Here is a 21,566-nt window from a genome sequence, read left to right as displayed (position 1 = left end):
GCTTGACTGGGAGGAAGCGAAATTGTCGGTATGCCACTTTGCCAGAGTTTGGGTGTCGTAGAACAAAGGTCACTGCCACTGAGTGCTTCGGACAGGTGAGCAGTTTTTTCGTTCGCCAAACTATGACGCCTTGAGCTAGTGTGAAATGGGTGCGTTGGGAGACAACGTGGGACAACCACAGAATAAGAATTCGTCATAAGAACAACGTCAATTGCTTTTTGTTTTGTAAAGTTGATGAGCAAGAAATACGTTAAGTTTTTTGTAAGTTGTAATTTACTCGTCAACTAACAAGCAGACTTTGATATGTTTAGTTGTTAGCTTTCCTTTTCTTAATAATTGATTATTTGATAGTAATGAATTTCTGGCAATAACGGGTGGTTCCAGCTAAGAGTTCTGTAGTAGCTCGGCCTATCTCGGGATGGGTTGCGTGCCGCTTTGTGGCTGCTCGGGTGTTGTGCAGATGTAATCGCTTATGCCAGTAACCCGTAACCATTTTGGCCGAGAGCACCACTTACGAACCGGATGCCCCTTCTTGGCGAAAGAGGAAATCTGTAAATTCAATTTTAGTAAATTGTAGGAACTACTGCCGACGAATACATCCTGCTGCCGATACATTAGGCATGATTCAACGAGAGATCCGCGGCTAAATCGTTTTACCCTGCAGGGAACCTTGCAAAGACCCAGGCTGAAAAACGCGTGCGCCGAGTCGCTCTTAGGATGCTTCCTTCATTGTTGTAATATCACGCTACGTTGGACATGTAAAATGGTGTAAATAAACGTTCCTGTTACCAGCTCCGGCTCCTGTGCTCGTCTTCGCCCTGATACTTCAACGACTCCGGTTCGAGGCAAACACCCCCAATCGCAACTAGTTCATTTACAGCCTCCGAGACGAGCGTTCAAACGCGGATCTCTGGGCGCCGCATTCGTTGTGGCGAAAGGTGTTCCGTTTTCCTGATTTGAGTCGAGACTTGCGAAAGCTGCGTGACGTAACAATGTCGTCGCAGAAATCGGACCGGAACCAGGCGGCGTACTGCTCACCCAGTGCCAGCCACTGAGTGGAGGCCCAAGCGGGCATGTCCGTTAAGTGGACACCGCGAGTTGTTAAATCATACTTATGACTTGCGAAACTCCCCATAGACTCTATGTATCGATATCCGGACACGTCATTGGCCCATTTGTTGGGAATGAGAGGGGACTTTAGGAGTGAGCAGATTGTCGCGCCACCTTTTTAACATCACACCCACTAATAAACATTTGTTTTGTGTTGTTGCTCCCAGATGACGCCACAGCCTGCTAACTTCTGAAAAACTGGGCCAATTCCGCCTTCAGATTTTGGAACCGAGTTTCGTAACTCTATTTAGGAGCCCGGTTCCAACAAGTCTGCGCGAGAATATCTCCCCTGATTAAGAAAGAAAATTTGACGGAAACTGAAAGGAAATCGCTATAGAGTTGCGGCGACGGCCGCAATACGACGCGCACGTTGCACGAGTACGTTGGAAGAAACGAAGGCGGGATCGTGCGCGATTCGTTCTCGTTTGACTCCGTGAACTCTACTTGAAATCCTCACATATCTCTACTCGAGTGAGATGTGCAACTTTTCGCAAGCTTTCGCATCGCTGCAGCGGTGACAGTGCAAGCTGACTACACGATAGACATTTACGGCCCTTTCGGCGCCAGGCGTCGAATGCCTTCCGTCTCGATGCTCTGTTCGCGCCTTCGAGGCATGACAGGCAGTACTGACGGATAAAAGTAGTGAAGGTCATCTGAACGATGCGTCGATTCCGGACATTTGGCATATGTCGTGCGAGCTTCGTCTTTCCCGCTTGCCGTCGAGGTCACGTAATGCTAGTCCACGGCGCGATGGTATTGCCATTGGAAGAAGTGAGCGAGATCGACGCCGGTGATAACACCGTCGTAGCTTCTCAGTAGGCATTGGTTTTGACAGTTGGGTTTGTTTCTGTGCGCGCGCCAAATTCACTTGACCACAGCTATGTACCACGTTGGTTCCGATTGCTTTCGTGAGGGTGCTACGCAAGCTCGCATTTTCCGCTACTGCCTAGCACAATGTGCTTTCTTCATGCCATGCCTCACCACAGAGTGCGCTCACAATTTGTGTCAGTGTTATTCATGTTGTTTCCTCGGTGCGCATTCAAGATTCCCACACCATCTTTTGGAACCGAGAGGTGAGCATATGCCTAACTTTTACGAGCGTTCTCATAAATGTTAGTTCGTTCAAAAGCTTTCAAATGGACACTTTTGCGCATTGTGGTACGGCGTCTTGCCCCCGCATTCTGTAGAACACCCGTTCACTTGGCAGTTCACCGCCCCGAGATTGTCGATGGCAGATCCACTATTTGACAAAAATGTATACCGTATATGAGTGATACTCGGCAGCAGTTCATCAGGACCGCTGAATCGTTTTCAGTTGTTCGGCGGCGTTGTGCTCGGCTCGATGAATCAAGTGAAGGTTGGAATACGAGTCGAAGCTTGTTCAGACTACGAGAATAGGTGTATCTTTTGGGCTGTGTGTTCAACTACGAAGTCCTTGAGTATGTTGTAATGAGTAATACGAGACTATGATGAAGTAGGGAAGCGAGCAAGCCACAGCGTTAGTGCTAGCAACGTGACACGAGCTCGCGCTTGTCTATAGTTCGGCTCTTTGACGCCCACCATTCCGTGAAGTTCACCTTTGACGTCCCTCATCGTCAATTTACGTTTATACGCCAATAAATCACATGCCATTTTGGTCAGGTCTCTTTGGACAGTGTTCTGTATAACAAAGATCAATGATATCATCCGTGTCCTGAAATATTTAGCGTTTCCTCGAGAACACTCAAGAGAAAATTATTTTTTCAGTTGCTTCTTTCTCAAGGTTAGTGATCATTCATAAAGTACAGCCCCGCGCGTGCCTACAGGCATCGTGAATACCTTAGGAGCCGCCACAGTCATGCGCTGCCCTCAGCAACTCTAGATACAGCAGCAGATTTCACAGGATAGGGGAGCAGATGACGCAAGCGCTGGCACATGCCACTGCACCGTGCTTTCGTGCTGTACTTGACGAGTTTTAGTTCCCGTTTATCTCAAAAGACAGTAAATTTTCGCCAGCTGTGACAGAACCGTCGTGTTAGCGCGTGTGCTTTCTTTCGCCAGATTTCCTGCAGCCCCAGGTGAACGCGGCCGCATCAGACAGGGAAAACGACAACGAAGATGACGAATCCGTTGAGCGGGACAGCACGCGTGTAGTGCGGGATGCTTCGCCGACTGAACAATCCCAGCTTATCACTATCGGGTTTTAACACGGCAGGAAACTCGGCGGCAGCTTGAAACAGACAACAGCGATTGCGCTGTCACGGTCGCTGCAGCGGGGCTATCGCGAAGCAACCCCTTGTGCTATGTTATGCTTATTCTTCAACACTCGCGGCTGGCTCAGTGCGTTGATAACGCAGACGGACCATCGCTCTGACCAGCGGTTGAATAAAGAAAGCATTAGCGTCGAAAAAAAAAACGTAGTTCCCCGAATGCTGCTTTTTGCGACCGTCTGAGCATCCTTCGAAATCTGCGCTCGTGGCCGCTAGAAGCGCCTTCATGACTTACGTCTCGGCTGCTGACCCGCAGGTCGTGGGATCGAATCCCGGCTGCGGCGACTGTATTTTCAATGGAGGCGAAAATGCTATAGGCCCGTGTGGTCAGATTTGGGTGCACGTTAAAGAACCCCTGGTGGTATAAATTTCCGGAACCCTCCACTATGGCGTCTCTTATAATCATGTGGTGGTTTTGGGACGTTTAACCCCAAATATCAGCATCATCATTACGACTTACGTCTGCACGAAGCCTATGTAAAGCGCGTGAGCAGCCGGATTTATTCCGCGGAGCATCACCTTCGGGCTCTGGCGTGTGGTGCCCAGGAGTATGAACAGTCTTATGGGCATGCATATCTGCGCACAATGCTTCAAGCCGAAATAAGTATTGGTGAGCGCCTTTTCTTTGCTGACCTTGCGCACTAACCAATGGTACTTTTTAAAGACGATAGTCTTTCTTGGGGACCTTCGACGCAAAAATTTTGGTCAAGCTGTCTGTCTGTACATTTGTCTGTCTGTACGGCCTTAACAGTACCCTAAACGGCACCAGAGTGGCCTAACGATACTCCAAACAGCCGACTCTATCCTCAGCCCCCGCCAATATTGCGCAAGATTCAGCGTTCATACTTCTGCAATTGTCAATTAAAACGCAATTATTGCGCATGCCTGAGGCACCATAACAACACGTCATTATTCTGTATGTGAACCTTACTAGAAAAAGCTTACATAAGTAATTCTAAGGACCATTCTAAGGACCATTACATAAGTAATTATAAGGATCATGTTGCGCTTACCATGCAATGCTTGCGCGAAAACGCAAGTGTTTCTAATGCTTTGCTGAGACGACACGGTGGTGGCACCTAGTCGTCGCCTTGAGTTCTACACCTTATCACCTCCGAGACGTACGCGCATGGTGCGCGCGCTTCGTATTCTAAGATTACTGCCAGATAGCGCTCATGTCTCGAGTGTGACGTGACTTGATGCGCTCGTTCGCCTCCGCTGCACGCTAGTGGCACTCTAACGCAGCGCCTCTCGAATACCATTCACCAATTTTGTTGCGCAGAACATCAAATAAACGTTTTGTTCACTCTCTCCGCAGGCAAGAATATCGTCTTTCGACGACATTTGCAGTGTCACATGCAGATAAGGGGCCAGTTTTTGTCGTGTGACTGGGTATCTTACCCCCGTATTCTAGAACCTCCCTTCACTCAACGCTTCGCCTTCACTTGAGAAAGCCGATGGGAGCGCTATCTTTAGGTACGGCATGTCACTGCATATCAGTGATAGTCTTCTGCGATTCTTGAGTAGCGCAGCGTCATTTTCAGCCGAGTGGTGGCGCAGTGCTCAACTCTGGTCAAGTGAAGGGTGAAAGTCGAGTCGAGGAGCGTTTGTGAATACGGGGGTAAGAACAGCCACAAAGCAAACATCGTCTATGCATAAATAGTCGGGAGCGTGTTATTAACACTAGCACGTCATTGTTTGCAACCTAGATGCCGCTCACCGGTCGAGTGTGAATTTCGTTAAATGGAGTCACTATTCAACGTTGCTACGCATTCAGAACAGATGTTCTTACCTATTAGGTAGCGAATATTCTCCATGGCAAGCTACGTCACACTCCGCAATCACCGAAATGTGTCGCTTCTTAGACTAAGGAAGGCCAGGTATGCCAAGTAAAAGCGACTAAAAGTAGCCAGGTAGCTCTAAAAACAGGCCAGAAAGTAGCCATATTGAGCCAAAGGCAGTAAAAGTAGCATAAATCATCCAAGCGTGTGGGAAAGCAATATCAGGAAATCCAATAGGGCTTTGTTCGGAATAGATATCAGCACAAAATAAAGACTTGAAGATAGTCAGATAGTCAGTTTATGAGATACTTAATTTATCAGTAGAACAAAGTGATTAACTTAACAATTCTATTTTACAGGGCAACGAAGCTTCTTGTGCTCAAGAAATGAAGTTATCTATGCCCAAAATCACTTGAAAAAATAATTCAGTCATCCCGTGCATGCCATGATCTTTCGTAAATGGGCCTTAAGTAACAGGATTGCGGTGAAAACAAAATGTAATACGACTGCACGTGCTGAAAATTGCATGTTTTGTGATAAAAAATCATTTTGAGACACTTTTGTAATCATTTCTTACGTGACAACGTCTTAGCACGAAAGTTCAGGAGCATTCGACAGCAGTGTGAATCACAAACATTTCGTATTCCTTATTTTTTTTTTGCGTCATAGGCATACTATTTACAGGCATACTATTTTATATGTATAGACGAATTAGGTGTGGAGCCGTCAGGCCGGTGTCGCGTGTGAAGTGAAATCAGTGTCGTGTGGGATCTGTAGCCACGTATCTATAGCGGTCATAGTTGGTCGTTTCACTGCGGCTTGTAAGAGATGACGGGAGCTTTCTGACTAAATAACAATCTGTACTTAATTCGAATCGGACCGAAGTATAAAGTATTTTTGAATATTTCACGTAATAAATGCAGGATGTGATTATGAAGGAGGATGTAGTAAGAGGCTCCAGAAAATTTGAACATAGGTTTTTTTTACGTGTTCCTAAATGTTAGTACCTGGACTTATAGCACTTCAACTGCATCGAAATGACTGTCGCGGCCGAGATTTCAGTCCTCGGCCTTCGTGTCACCAGTCGAGCATGTAACCGCTAGACCACCGTGGTGGGACACAAGCTGTGTGATGGATATCCGACTTCTGATGTCGACGAGGGCCGAGCATTTCGGTTGCTTTGTTCATAAAAGTGCTGGTTTCACCGGTGTTGGCGTCGTTGGTTGTGGACGAATGTTTGGCGGAATGTCGGTAGCCGCAAAGCTTGTGTCGCTGAGCTGTAGCGAGTCTCAGCTGTCTTTCCCGTTCTCTACAATACTGACAATGAAAGAAGTGGTAGATGCGGTAGTTTATTGTCGTTTTTTTTTTACTGAAGCGCTCAGAATAAAGCTTTAGGTAAATATTCATAAAATTTTGGATGCAATATATAAGTTATCTATAGCGTTACTATATGAGGCTATTGTGCATTCACTCTTCCTTTTACATAGCAAAAATGCATGTACAATTCAATACACTAGTTAATGTTTAAGCAATCGTTCAAATAAGCTGGGTGATTGCGTATAATTTCTTTTTTATTAAAATAAAAACAAACGAAAGAGTTGTTGTCACCGTTACTTGGCCACAACTACCCCTTTCCACTTAATTGGTACAAAAATAAATAAAAAACAAACAAAAATAGCGTATATCTTGTGTAAATGCTTCAATTACTGCCGAAGGCTGTTCACTTTGTTATTTGCGAACTGTGCGCAAGGTGACAATTGGTAATGTTGGGCCTACAATGTACCTTTTGTATGAAAAAAAGTTTCTTGCAATGATAAAAAGAACAAAATAATGGTAAAACAAATTAAGTAGGGCGGAAAAGCACATAATGAGCTGCGAATGTGCTGGCGGGTTCGGTTCGTTGACGTGGTCAAGAGCGCCATGACTTCACGACTCGCCGTATTTTTGCCTAACTGAACGCGCTCCGGTGCACTGGACACCGCGAGAATGACGCCCAAGACTACCCTACTGTACAAATTGTATTGATAATCACAAATATCGCAACAGCGCCGAGGCACAGCATTTGATCACGAAGCTTGAAACCTTTGCTCGCTGTTAGGGCGAACTTGCGTGTTTGCTATTAAACATCTTGTGGTGTAAGAGTGCCTGCGAAAACTTGTATTCAGGTATACTGTGAGACACGTGAAATGAATGTGCGGAGAAATCATCGTCCAAACGAGAACGCTAGTGCGAAATAGCGGCGGACGCGCTGTAAAAGGTATAGAGCGAATGCGTTGTAACACCTGTTGCCTCCTCCCCTCCTTTCTTTAAATTATATTTACTTGCTGGGGTGGAGCCTTCCACATTGCCCTGGTTCTTGACGAGATGTCGTGGGTGTGTTTTTCCGCTGCACATTGGACAAACCAAGAAGCAAGAGGGAGATAAGCACTGAGTACAGGCGGCAAGCGGAGTGGGCGGCATCAGGCATCAAGCCGGGCAGCCTGGTCCGATCACTAATGAGCAATTAATGGCACACCAGCCTTTCGCTTCCGCTGACAACACGTTGGCACAGCCCTCAGTCCACCGGGAACGAAAATTGGAAGCACTAATAAATTCGGAAAGCTGCTGTTGCGTAGTACAACAAGCTTCATAAGCAGCAGACGTTGTTTCTGGTGGTTGAGTGGTTGTTGAATCAGGCACATTTGTTGTAGTTACCGTTGTGGTCGTTGTTGTTTTGTTGATGACGATAAAAGTTAGTTTTCAATGCCTTCGTCGAATGTTTCTAGCAGCGCTCTTTTGTATGCTTTTGTTATTCACCTGGATTTGCCGAAAGTTGCTCTGGAAGCTGTAAGTTTCATTGCCGCAGAATGCGAATAAACTAAAACAGGAACTCTGTGAATTCGTTGTATGTTACTATATATCCTAAGAGTTGAACTGTCTTATAACGATAGTGTGATTTGAGGGAGTCAGTATAATTTTTGGTCGTTACATACAACAGCGTATACAAAACCAGAAAACAAGGAGCAACAGACATGACTAAAGCCATTTTTTTTCAGAGTTCAGTGAATGGCCAGCGTTCGTCGAGTGTGTTCTTTTCTTCCCGATTTCGTACGTGCTTTGGCATGCTGAATTAAGCATCATAAAAGTGTGGTGATCCTGTAATGTTCTGTTGCTAATTGCGCTTGTGTTGTCATGTGCTAGCCAATATCGAAGCCGTCGAAAAAACGAATTGATGGGGAGTCCCAACTAATTAGGTAAAGAAAAAAACAAAAAAAAGCAAGGATATTTGACAATGTGGAGTGTAGCATAACAAGGGGTGGGAAGGAAATCATTGAGAGGGTAAAAGCCTAGCCAAGTCAGGACCAGCAAACTGCCCACCAGCTCGGCTCTGACGCAATCATGTTTGATTTAGTGCGAGCTGCGTTAATTGCTTGCAAAACAATCGTTATTCGCAAAACCACCTACCTTTGTACGTTGAGAGAAGACGACTCCGAAGGACGCTTTGATAACGCAAAGAATTTAAAGGAAACGACCACTGATTGATTTTGTTCGACCCATTTTTTTCCGGCGCAACAGACAGCTTACCCTTCGTATAGTGTTCGTAGCTGTAGTAGTTATTGCCAAAAGCACGTATTAGTTGAGTTATTTTAGATACAGTAGTTTTCGATCTGAAAGCTCTGAACATGGATGTCCCTTTTCGTCAAGGAACGCTGGGAGTTGACAATATTGCCGGTAGCCCTTCTAGCGACTTCTGCATACTGTCGTTGTTCTGCTTTCGCAGCTGCTGCTGTAGCTGTGCTTATAAACCAAGTTTATGCTGAGCTTTACAACTATTTTTCAAAATAACAAGGCGTTACTATGAGATGATGTGGCTTTATACAGCGTTCCTGTACTTGTATACCGCGTTGCGTGTGTTTGCAGCCAATTCTGTTGCGTCTGTGTCGTGGATGGTTTGTCCCAACGTCGTTACTGTCTTCACACTCGAGCCAAGCCAAGTCACCGAAAACGTCACTGCGCATATGCATGACCGGGCCGAGTAGCAGTACACGTCATTTCTGAGACAAAGTGTAGCTGTAAAAACCACGTCGCTCCCAAATATTAGTGACCTGGTGTTGTAACTGAAGTGTAGCCATTATCAGTTTTTGGCTCAGTTATAGCCAAAGATTCTATCTCTTGTTTCACTTACCTTGTTTCCCTTTCCCTCTTTACTTTGAGTCTCTATATTGCAACGTACAGTCGAGTGCATAATTTTAGAGACCACGGGAGCGCGTGCCGAGGCGCGTCGCTGCGCCTTCTGGCGGCTGCACGGCTCTGTCCGGGAGCGCGTACTGCGCATGCTCGTCGCATATCACCCGGCAGCCTGCCCTTTCGCTCGCTTCAACGACGCGCATCTCGAAACGATGCAGACGGTGCAAGGTATCACTTCTGTAGTCACTGTGAAGACAATGAAAAAAGCCGAGCGGCTAATGTGACGACTGCACATCATTTGCGTGTTTCGGCGCGCTGCACATATTGCACGTTACTCCTAGGCGATCCGCGGCGTGATCACATTTTGAATGTCGAGTTAGGCAACCAATAAGCTCAGCCAGCAGTGTTGCCTTTTGCGCTCTCATTCGCCGAACGCACGTAGTAATACTCGGTCCAAATATCATGTGTCTATGAACATGCATGAAACCACCAAACGTTCAACAGCTGCAGAAAAGAGCCGAGGAAGAAAGGTGAAAACAAACTCGGTTTATTAGGGATAAATCCTTTATTAAGGCCGCTGCGGTGGTGCAGTGGTTTCGATGCTCGGCTGCTGCCCCGAAAGACGCATCTTCAAATCTAGTCGCGCATGCCGTATTTCGATAGAGGAGAGATACTTGAAACTAGTATACTGAGTGGACGTTAAAGAACCCTGAATGAGCAAACATTCCCAAGACGTTACTTTGGTGGAGCTCTATGTCATATCTATATAATAAAATTTATTTCTCTCTCTATATCGTGGTTCTGTCACGTCGAGAGCCCGCACTTATTATTGGTAGGAGTCGAGCCTCGACCCAAGAGTTTCTAGGATTCGAATTTCAGATATTCATGTGTCGTCTTCTACTACTCGAACCATAAACCCCCTGCCCCGCCGCGGTGGTCTAGTGGCTAAGGTACTCAGCTGCTGACCCACAGGTCGCGGGTTTGAATCCCGGCTGCGGCGGCTGCATTTCCGATGGAGGCGGAAATGTTGTAGGCCCGTGTGCTCAGATTTGGGTGCACGTTAAAGAACCCCAGGTGGTAGAAATTTCCGGAGCTCTCCACTACGGCATCTCTCATAATCATATGGTGGTTTTGGGACGTTAAACCCCACATATCTATCAATCAACCATAAACTCCGATTGAAGTCAACCCATTAATTGGATGCATTATAGTAGATTAAGACAAGTAAGCGTGAATTATAGCGGATTGAGACGTGCAAGAGCTGTCATAGGCTTTCACTTTGGAGTCTTCATATTTGGGGGTATCTGGGAATGTTTTTTCTGGAAACCAGAGAAAATCATGAAGGTTGAAAGGGGCGTCACCGCTTTCAGTATTTCAATAGAACTCTACCCATGACATATGCACGGAACATTCTCGAACGCGAAGTAGTCGGGAATTGCAACTGCCTCCAGTAACATCCGTCGCTCGAGCATCAGCGTGTATTCTGGTATTCTGGTCACGTTGTTATGTAAAATGCTACAGTGAATTACAGGCGAGCACATTTCAGTTCGGAGTGCTCAAGTGTTGGAGGCCCCACAAGGAAACAAAAGTTAATTGCTTAAGCTGTTCGACCAAATACCTCACACGGTGGCACACCGCTCCTTTTGTACTCATTACTGACCGCGTGGAAATGGGATTCTTTATTATAACTCTCTCAGAAAAATTGGGCACTCAGAAGGTTCACGCGTGCTTGCGACGCAGGCGCAGTACCATTTTGTCATTCTTGTCAATTCTTTGCTTTGTTTCGTGGTCTTTCGGGCTTGGGGACGATAAGAAATTATCTCGTACAGCAAATGTTGAATGGCAGCATATCGTGGCACAACCAAGCTGTTAGACAGCTATTGGACAGTGCCATTCTCGAAAGAGTATAAGACCGGGGGTTTCAAGGCCCCCACATTCGTCTTCAAAAATGTCGCCACGAGTACCAGCTGATGGAAGGAGACGCATCGCAGAGTTAAGCATCCGAGGCTTTTCTCAGCGGGTCATCTGCCGGCTCCTTCAAAGGTCAAGAAATTCGGTGAGTCGTGCCATTCAAGCGTACCGACAAACAGGGGGGATCAGTGACAGAGGCCGTGCTGTAAGGTCAAGATGCACATATGACGAAGTGGACAGGCTAATTATCGCCGCCGTAATAACAGCGAAAGGCATAAAAGATGGATTGCATCTCACCGCGACCGTCTGGACTATTCGGGAGGTTGGCAGAAGCAGGGCTTGCCAACTGCGTCGCGGCCCAGAAGCCCCACATCACGGACAGGCAAAGATCCATGCGACTGCACTTTGCGCGTTCTGTGCAGACATGGGGATCAGAAGAGTGGGGAGAAGTCGTGTTCAGCGATGAATCAACTTTTTCAAGTCGCTCGGATCAGGAACGGCGAGTATGGCGTCCAATGAACTCGAGGTAACATTTGCGGTTTGTCTTCTACATAAATGTCATCCTTGTACTATTTACCATTGAATGTGTAGAAAGAGTAGTGCACAGGGTAAGTAACCGCAGCTGGTAAAAATTATTGGCAGGTCACCCACTACAGTGCGCCTTAATTACGTTGTGTTTAAGGCAAGTAAAGTCCAGCACTTTATTGTCTTCGAACTTGCCGTCGAACGTTGCTTAGCTTTGATTCTCTTTAAGCTGTGTTACTTCTTATCGTGAGCAGCTCGCCAAACTTAAGCACCTTAGCCAATGTTTATATATTGTACCTCATTACCTTAGAAAAATACAGTTGAGTTTGCGAGGCCTTCTGGAACGCGCTGAGGGTGCCTTACCAACATGTCGAATATTTCGCACCATCTTGGCGATCTCGCATAATTAAAATTTCATTATATGGATCTTCAAGTAAGACGAAATTGTTCGGGGATAAAGGGACTATGTTCCATTGTCATTCTTATAAATCCGTGTAACCAATCCAGCATTTCGTTCCTCGCCAGGTATTTACCACAGTACACGCAGTCGGTCTTTGCCAGTGGCCGATGCTCTATGAGTGTCTGGGCCGCCATGACCAGGGAAGAACTTGGACCACTGGTTCTTATTGATGGGAACCTTTCAGCCTCCAAGTACTCCCTTATAATAGGGAGAGAATTGCTTCCTTATGTCTTGAATGGGCCGTTCAAGGATGGTTGTTTCGTGTAGCAGCATGACAGGAGCCCGATTCACACTGCTCGCAGGGTGAAATCTTTGCTTGAGGGCCTTGCTGTTCGCACATAGGAATGGTCACCTGGAGGAGCGGACCTGAACACCATTGAAAACGTCTGGGGTCTCGTGAAACGCCGACTTGTGGCAAGGAATCTTGGAAGTTCAACGGAGACTCTATTCGCGGCCATACAGGAGGAGTGGGAAGCACTTCGTTCACGCCCCGAGATCGTGGCCGCGCTTTACAATTCGATGCCATCTCGTGTGGCGCAAGTGATTGCCGCCGATGGGTGTTTGATTAAATACTGAAAGTAGTGATCTTTCCTGGATAGCAGTTATAGCTATCGTTTTCTTTTTTTTTCTGGCTTATAAGAATAAACTGTTTATTTATCGCGTTTCCTGGCTATTCATTCTGGACGCGCGATATCCAGTGGTTTACTGCATACCACTGCACGCGCGATATTAGCACCAAGAAATGGAGCTGGCATAACGTCTCCGAGACAGAGCACAAAATTCATCACTGCAAGATGAGCATATCACGCAACTCCGTTTGAAAAAAGCTGAGAAAGTGCATGTTTTCCGCGCTGCATCAAGGAAGAAAGCATATTGCATGGCGCGCTCGAGCCATGCTATTACATTAGGGGCATTTTCGCCGCTATATTATCTCTCGGGAGTACCCGTGCTTGCACAGCGACTGCAGAAGTGACACCTTGCACCGTCCGCATCGTTTCGAGATGCGCGCCGTTGAAACGAGCGAAAGGGCAGGCTGCCGGGTGATATGGGACGAGCGTGCGCAGTACGCGCTCCCGGACAGGGCCGTGCAGCCGCCAGAAGGCGCAGCGACGCGCCTCGGCACGCGCTCCCGCGGTCTCTAAAATTATGCATTCGACTGTACACTGCAAATAAACGCCCATTCTACCAGCTTGTCAGCTTGTGTCTACTTCACTTGCGCCAACGCACAGGGATCGACGAACGACGTAACAGTGGTGACGAGAAACGGAAAGAAAAAACCAGTATATATATATATATATATATATATATATATATCATCATCAGCCTGACTACGTCCACTGCAGGACAAAGGCCTCTCCCATGTTCCGCCAGTTAACCCGGTCCTGTGCTTGCTGCTGCCAATTTCTACCCGCAAACTTCTTAATCTCGTCTGCCCACCTAACCCTCTGTCTCCCCCTAACCCGCTTCCCTTCTCTGGGAATCCAGTTAGTTACCCTTAATGACCAGCGGTTATCCTGTCTACGCGCTACATGCCCGGCCCATGTCCATTTCCTCTTCTTTATTTCAACTATGATATCCTTAACCCCCGTTTGTCCCCTAATCCACTCTGCTCTCTTCTTGTCTCTCAAGGTTACACCTACCATTTTTCTTTCCATTGCTCGCTGCGTCGTCCTCAATTTAAGCTGAACCCTCTTTGTAAGTCTCCAGGTTTCTGCTCCGTAGCTAAGTACCGGCAAGATACAGCTGTTATATACCTTCCTCTTGAGGGATAGTGGTAATCTACCTGTCATAATTTGAGAGTGCTTGCCGAATGTACTCCACCCCATTCTTATTCTTCTAGTTACTTCAATCTCGTGGTTAGGCTCTGCGGTTATTACCTGCCCTAAGTAGACGTAGTCTTTTATAACTTCAAGTGCACTATTACCTATCTCGAAGCGCTGATCCTTTCCGAGGTTGTTGTACATTACTTTCGTTTTCTGCAGATTAATTTTAAGACCCACCTTTCTGCTCTCCTTGTCTAACTCCGTAATCATGAGTTGCAATTCGTCCCCTGAGTTACTCAGCGATGCAATGTCATCGGCGAAGCGCAGGTTACTAAGGTATTCTCCATTAACTCTTATCCCTAACTGTTCCCATTCTAGGCTTCTGAAAACCTCCTGTAAGCACGCGGTAAATAGCATTGGGGAGATTGTGTCCCCCTGCCTTACACCCTTCTTGATTGGTATTCTGTTGCTTTCTTTATGAAGCACTATGGTAGCAGTTAATCCCCTGTAGATTTCTTCCAGAATATTTATATATACTTCATCTACGCCCTGATTCCGCAGTGTCTGCATGACGGCTGATATTTCTACTGAATCAAACGCCTTCTCGTAATCTATGAAGGCTATGTATAGTGGTTGGTTATACTCTGAGCATTTCTCTATTACCTGATTGATAGTATGAATGTGGTCAATTGTTGAGTAGCCTGGTCGAAATACTGCTTGTTCCTTTGGTTGATTGAATTCTAATGTTTTCTTTACTCTGTTAGCAATTACCTTTGTAAATAGCTTGTATACTACAGAGAGCAAGCTGATGGGCCTGTAATTCTTCAAGTCCTTGTCATCTTCTTTCTTATGTATTAAGATGATGTTAGCGTTCTTCCAAGACTCTGGTACCCTTCCCGTCAGGAGACACCTCGTAAACAGGGTGGCTAGTTTTTCTAACACAATCTGTCCTCCATCTTTCAGCAGATCTGATGTTAACTGATCCTCACCAGCAGCTTTGCCTCTTTGCATGCTCTCCAAAGCTTTTCTGACTTCTTCTATCATTACTGGTGGGGTGTCATCTGGGTTACAGCTAGTTCTTATAGTATTAAGGTCGTGGTTGTCTCGGCTACTGTACAGATCTCTGTAAAACTCCTCCGCTATTTTAACTATCCTATCCATATTGGTTGTTATTTTGCCTTCTTTGTCCCTTAGTGCATACATCCGACTTTTGCCTATCCCAAGTTTCCTCTTCACTGCTTTGACGCTTCCTCCGTTTTTCAGAGCGTGTTCAATTCTCTCCATGTTATACCTTCTTACATCGCATACTTTACGCCTATTAATCAACTTCGAAAGCTCTGCCAGTTCTATTTTGTCTGTTGTACTTGACACTTTCATGCTTTGACGCTTCCTAATTAGGTTCTTCGTTTCCTGGGAAAGCTTGCCAGTGTCCTGTCTAACTACCCTGCCTCCAACTTCCACTGCACACTCCGTAATGATACTCGTTAGATTATCATTCATTGTATCTACGCTAAGGTTGGTTTCCTCACTAAGAGCCGAGTACCTGTTCTGCAGCGACATTCTGAATTCCTGTACTTTCCCTCTCAGTGATAGCTCATTGATTGGCTTCTTGCGTATCAGTTTCTGTCGTTCCTTCTTCAAGTCTAGGCGAATTCGAGACCGTACCATTCTATGGTCTGCAGTCGTACCTTGCCAACCACTTCCACATCCTGCACGATTCCTGGGTGTGCAGTCATTATAAAGTCTATTTCGTTCTTATTTTCGCCATTAGGGCTCCTCCATGTCCACTTGCGGTTTTCTCGTTTTCGGTAGAAAGTATTCAAAATCCGCAAATTATTGCGTTCTGCGAATTATACTTGTAGCTCTCCTCTGGCGTTTCTAGTGCCGATGCCATAATCTCCTACTGCCTGGTCTCCAGCCTGCTTCTTCCCTACCTTGGAATTAAAGTCGCCCATTACTATAGTATACTGTGTTTTTACCTTACTCATTGCCGATTCCACGTCTTCATAGAAGCTTTCAACTGAAGCGTCATCATGGCTGGATGTAGGCGCGTAAGCCTGTACTACCTTCATCTTGTATCTTTTATTCAGTTTAATTACAATACGTACCACCCTTTCATTAATGCTATAGTATTCCTATGTGTTGCCAGCTATGTTTCTGTGAATTAGGAACCCCACTCTCAGTTCTCTTCTGTCTGCCAAGCCCCGATAGCAAAAGACGTGCCCATTCTGTAGCACAGTATAGGCCTCATCTGTCCTCCTAACCTCACTGAGCCCTATTATATCCCATTTAACGCCCTCTAGCTCCTCGAATAGTACAGCTAGACTTCCCTCACTAGATAAGGTTCTAGCGTTAAACGTTGCCAAGTTCAGGTTCCAAAGGCGGCCTGTAGTCCAGAGATTCTTCTTAGCACCCTCTGCTGCGTTGCAGATCTGACCGCCGCCATGATCAGTTGCTTCGCAGCGGCTGGGAACTGAGGGCCGTGAGTTATTTGACGTATGCATGTGGGAGGTAGTGGCCAGATACTGCACCAGGGTGGCCAATCCTTCTCTAGTGAGGCAGTGCGTTCCCGGTGGTGGTTACCGGTGAGGCCGCACCCCAGGCCTCTTAATGCAGTTCCATAAACACGCGGATTTTTTTTTCCCGGTTGGGAACTGCGCGGCACCGGCATTTGAACCACGGACGTCTTGCATGCGAGGCGGATGCTCTAACCACTACGCCGTCGCCGCACCCGGATTGTTATGTTCTAAATGTAGGTTTCAGCGGTGTATCAGTCAAGTTTGTGGTTATTTTTATAAAAATGTTTTAATGAAATGAGATTTCTGCTGATTACCTCCTTAATTAAGGGTCTAGAGAGTACGGAGTTGGGCCTCCGATTAGCCTATGGGGTGCTGTTTATTAATATATTAAGCGGACAAAATTTAAATTCGTTTGTGAGGTGATGTTACCAAATTAATCTTTTTAGTGATGAGGCTTAATTTTAGTCACGAAATAGTTCCGGTACTATTACTCCTGTCCTGATGAAACCTGAGCGGCGACAGGTCTACAATTAGGGCTTTGCACTGTATGAGTTAGAAGTTTCCCGGTAGGTTATTAGCAAAGTTAAAAACAATCGTAAGGAAAAAAAAAAACACGTGGTTCAAGACTGATCTGACTGGCGTACCTTTCTCCCGAGCATTGAGCCACCCTCCTCCTCTGAGCGAGGGAAGACGCGGGCGCCGCACGTTTATTAGCGGTTTTCGTTATATTCTTTCTAACTCTGTATCTTCCGGTTACCTTAAGCTATCAAAATTATTTTTACACGGAAAGAACCGGACTGTTGTGTTCTAAAAGAAGATATTAGCTATTTTTCGGTGGCGTTTGTAGCTCCTTTTGAAAATTTGTTTTAATGAAATGAGCTTTTTGCTGATTACCACCTTAATTAAGGGCCTAGAGTGTACGGAATTGGGCCTCCTGGTAGCCTATGGGGTGCGGTTTATTATCATATTAAGCGGACAAAATTTAAATGCGTTTGTGAGGTGATATTACCAATTTAATCTTTTTAGTGATTAGGCTTAATTTTGATTGCGGAATAACTCTGGAACTATTAAACCTCGCCTGATCAAACTTCAGTAGCGTCAGGTCTACCCTAAGGACTTTCAACTTTATAAGTAACAAGTTTCCCGGTAGAATATTAACGAAGCTACAAGCGATACACTTTATAAGCGACCCCAAACCATCCACCGCCGTCGGCGGCGTCCGCAGTCTTCTCTCTCTCTCTCTCTCTCTCTCTATATATATATATATATATATATATATATATATATATCGGTGTCAGTAACGCGCCTTATATCCAGATGGTAGCGTTGCCTCCGGGACATCCATCGCACGAGCCACTCTCGACGGGAGACTGAGAGAGAAGGCGGGCGCGCGAGAGAGAGGGGTGCGCGCCCAGCTGCAGCGAGCGAGGAGAGCGGAGGAGCGACACCGATATCAGCGTCGCGTCCGTGGCTTATTCGGTAGAGCGTCGCGCTGCGGCCCGCCAAGTCCTCTTTCTTTTAAAGATAGAGAGAAGACTGCGGACGCCGCCGACGGCGGTGGATGGTTTGGGGTCGCTTATAAAGTGTATTCACACTTAAAACCCTGGATTCAACCAGGACGTCAGCTACGACGATGGCGCACCAGCAACTGCCGGATTTAGACGACGAGAAAGACAACTGGAAGGCGTATGTCATCAAGGCACAAGCATATTTTGAAGCAACAGGGGTGACAGAGTCAGCCAAGAAACGGGCGTTGTTGGTGGCAGCCTTAAGTACTCGCGCTGTCCCGATACTATCAGGAAGAATAGCGCCCCAAGAAGCCTGATTCTTGGGAGTACGAGGACGTCGTGAAAGCCTTGGACGAGTTCTTTGATACCAAGCGCCACGAGATTGCAGAAAGTTTCCGCTTTTTAAACCGCTGCCAGCTGGGCGGTGAGTCTGTTTAAGAATTCATTACTGAGATTCGCCGAATCGCGGACAGCTGCAATTTTGATAAATGCAAATTTCGGCAGGTGTCTGTTACCTATCTTGGCCATCGAATCGATCAGCAAGGGCTGCACCCAATAGAAGAAAATATCGAAGCAATCGTTGATGCTCCCAGCCCGAAAAATGTAGCCGAGCTTCGTTTGTTTCTTGGCATGATCGGTATCTACTCAGTTTTTGCCGATCATATCGTCTCTGCTTCTTCCATTGTATCGGTTACTGGAAAAAAAAACAGATGTTGGGAATCGACAGAAGAACAACAAACCGCGTTTGGCAAAGCAAAATGGTGTTTGCTGCAGGCACGGGTATTAGTGCACTACGACCCTTTACAGCCGCTGAAACTAGAGTGCGACGCATCGCAAAGAGGAATCGGCGGAGTGCTTTTTCACACAAAAGTGAACAGGAACGAGCCTATTGGGTTCCGTTCGAGAACACTGTCGAAAGCGGAACAAAATTATTCACAACTTGAAGGAGAAGCGTTAGCTCTGGTATTTGGAGTAATGAAGTTCTGTGATTACCTTCTAGGCCGAGAATTCATACTGGTCGAAGACCCCCAGCCGCTCCTGGGCCTACTGAGATCGGATCGGCCAACTCCACCGCTGTCAGCTGCTCGTATACAGCGCTGGGCGCTGTATTTGGGCGGATTCCGCTACAAGCTGCAGTATTCTCCAGGCAAGCAGCTCCTGAACGCGGACGCCCTCAGTAGGTTGCCATGAAAAACTTCCGAGTCAACCGCGGACGGCGAGCCACCTGAGTATACGTTCTGGCCCTCGCATCCGTACAGGAGAGTGCAGTATCGACGGCGGAATTGCAGGCGCTAACCGCCAGTGACCCAGTGCTGGCCAAGGTTGTGCAGCACACAGGGAATGGGTTGCCTACAAGCGCTAAAACACCAGAACGAAGATTACTCCCTTTTTTCGACCGCAGACTCGTGCTTCCGCTGGCCCACCGTTTGCTCTATTAGGGCCGTACGGTTGTCATCCCAGAGAGCGCGCAGCATAGAATGTTGCACATGCTCCACGAAACTCGTCAAGAATCATCGGCAATGAAGGCAATCGCTCGGCGGTCGGCTTTCTGGTGGCCTGGAATGGACAACGACATCGAACAAATATCGGCGAGGTGCACAAGCTGTATTCAAAATCGACCAATGCCGGCATCTGCCCCGCCAGTTAGCTGGCCGACATGCCAGTAAAGCTGGTCAAGAGTACACGTAGATTTCGTGGGGCCAATAAATGGAAGCATGATCTTTGTTCTTGTAGATGCTCACAGCAACTGGATCGAGGCCGTATCAGTGAACCAGGCGACCACATCTTCGACTATCACTTACCTGCGCAGCTTGTTCAGCAGGTTCGGCATTCCGCGCATCCTTGTTTCAGATAATGGAACGCAATTCACAAGTCAAGCGTTTGCCGATTTCCTGAATAAGAACAACATAACTCACCTGCGCACGGCTGCGTTTCATCCCCAGTCAAACAGCCTTGCAGAGAGAGCTGTTCGATCCGTGAAAGATGGGCTGAAGAAGAATAACGCGGGCCGATAAGAAGATTGCCTTTGCAGACTACTCTTCAATTACCGGAGAACACCACTCGCATCGGGCAAGTCTCCTTCGGAGCTTCTCCTGGGCTACCAAATTCGATCTCGTCTGGACACGTGCTTTCCCCCCTTGATTGCAGGAAGATCCGGAGAATCAGATGAGTGGACCCTGGCACAGGACATGAATGTTTACACCCGCAACTTTGGCAAGGGTGAAAAGTAGAAGACCGGCACGGTAAAGTCAGCCTACGGAGCGAGGATGGTGACAGTCGAGACGCCAGAGGGCCTTGTTCGGAGACATGTGGATGAAGTTCACACAAGGAGAGACTCGGTTGAACCCCACCGTGAGAGGGAAGGGGAAAGTATGCCTATGTTGAGAACTACGCAAGAAACTTCCGGATCAGGGCCAAACGTAAAGGCGGAACTCCGTGAGCCACCACACCAGCTGCAGTCATCATCCCCAACCCAAGGCCAGGAAAAGCAGGAGTCCAGGGAACCTACAGTCACCACAGAACTCCAGCGCTCAACACGACAGCGGAAACCTGTGAAGCGTCTCCAATATTATTGACGGAGAAGTGTTGTAACTGAAGTGTAACCTTTATCAGTTTTTGGCTCAGTTATAGCCAAAGCTTCTATCTTTTGTTTCACTTACGTTGTTTCCCTTTCCCTTTTTACTTTTTCTTTATATTGAAACGTACACCGCAAATAAACGCCAATTCTACCAGCTTGTCAGCCTGTGTCTACTTCGCTTGCGCCAACGCACAGGGATTGACGAATGACGTAACACCTGGAAACTGCGTACACGGTTTCATGAGCACGCAAAAAAGTTGCCCAGACGCGCCGACGAGCTTAAGATAGTGACATCACGCGAAGGCAGCGCCGCACTTAAACGCGTACTAAAAACGCCGGCTTATATGTACACTTTTATGAAATATTATATTGTATTATGAAAAACTGACCACTATTTCAATACTAACAGAAAACATTGTTCACTGCGTGTACAATAATCCACTGTCACGTGACGGGGCACATCGAATAATTTAGGCTTTTGCCACCAGAGGCGCCAAAGGCAATCTTTGGTGAATTCAAATGAAGAGATGAAAATATATACTTCTCACCGAAAAGAACCAAGAGTTGGTTTCAGTCACTGTAAGGGACAATCGTTCTCTCCACGCACGCCATCTTATTTCATGTTCTGGGCAGTTATCGGGAACTTTCTTGCAGTGTCAGCGTGTCGTCGCGCGCCTATACCCAGTTGTTGCTTGGGCCTAAACCAACTTGCAAACAACGTTTGTCCATTATTTATTCCCGATTGTGTAAGCTGGGTCAACAACGACGTGGTACGCCTCTCTTCAAATGGTCGGCATTTATTGTAGATTAGGCTGACACCTGTTGATCGCCTGCTGCCATTGACCTCAATGCAGCTGTACTTCTTGCTTGTGAAGCTTTGTAAAAAAAAAGCAAAGTGTTGGTTACAGCCAAAGTTGTTCAAATGATAAATGACGGCAGTGTTTCGAAAAGAGAAGGAAGATGGCATTGTTACAACAATCGCCGTGGCTTTCATG

At 46.7% G+C, this 21,566-nt stretch overlaps 1 long non-coding RNA gene across 1 annotated transcript in view; it reads left to right on the top strand.

Annotated features, from left to right (window-relative positions):
- Positions 1-2,005: 2,005 nt before the first annotated feature.
- LOC142796479 (uncharacterized) overlaps positions 2,006-21,566 on the top strand; it is a 72,927-nt gene continuing 53,366 nt past the window's right edge. The window contains exon 1 of the long non-coding RNA XR_012893866.1: positions 2,006-2,183. This is a non-coding gene — a long non-coding RNA (uncharacterized LOC142796479). The remainder of the gene's footprint in view (positions 2,184-21,566) is intronic.

This window comes from Rhipicephalus microplus, chromosome 2, assembly GCF_043290135.1.
Source record: "Rhipicephalus microplus isolate Deutch F79 chromosome 2, USDA_Rmic, whole genome shotgun sequence".
Classification (NCBI taxonomy): Eukaryota; Metazoa; Arthropoda; class Arachnida; order Ixodida; family Ixodidae; genus Rhipicephalus; species Rhipicephalus microplus.
Note: the sequence above shows the minus strand (reverse complement) of the source record. Positions and strands in the feature narration are given on the sequence as shown.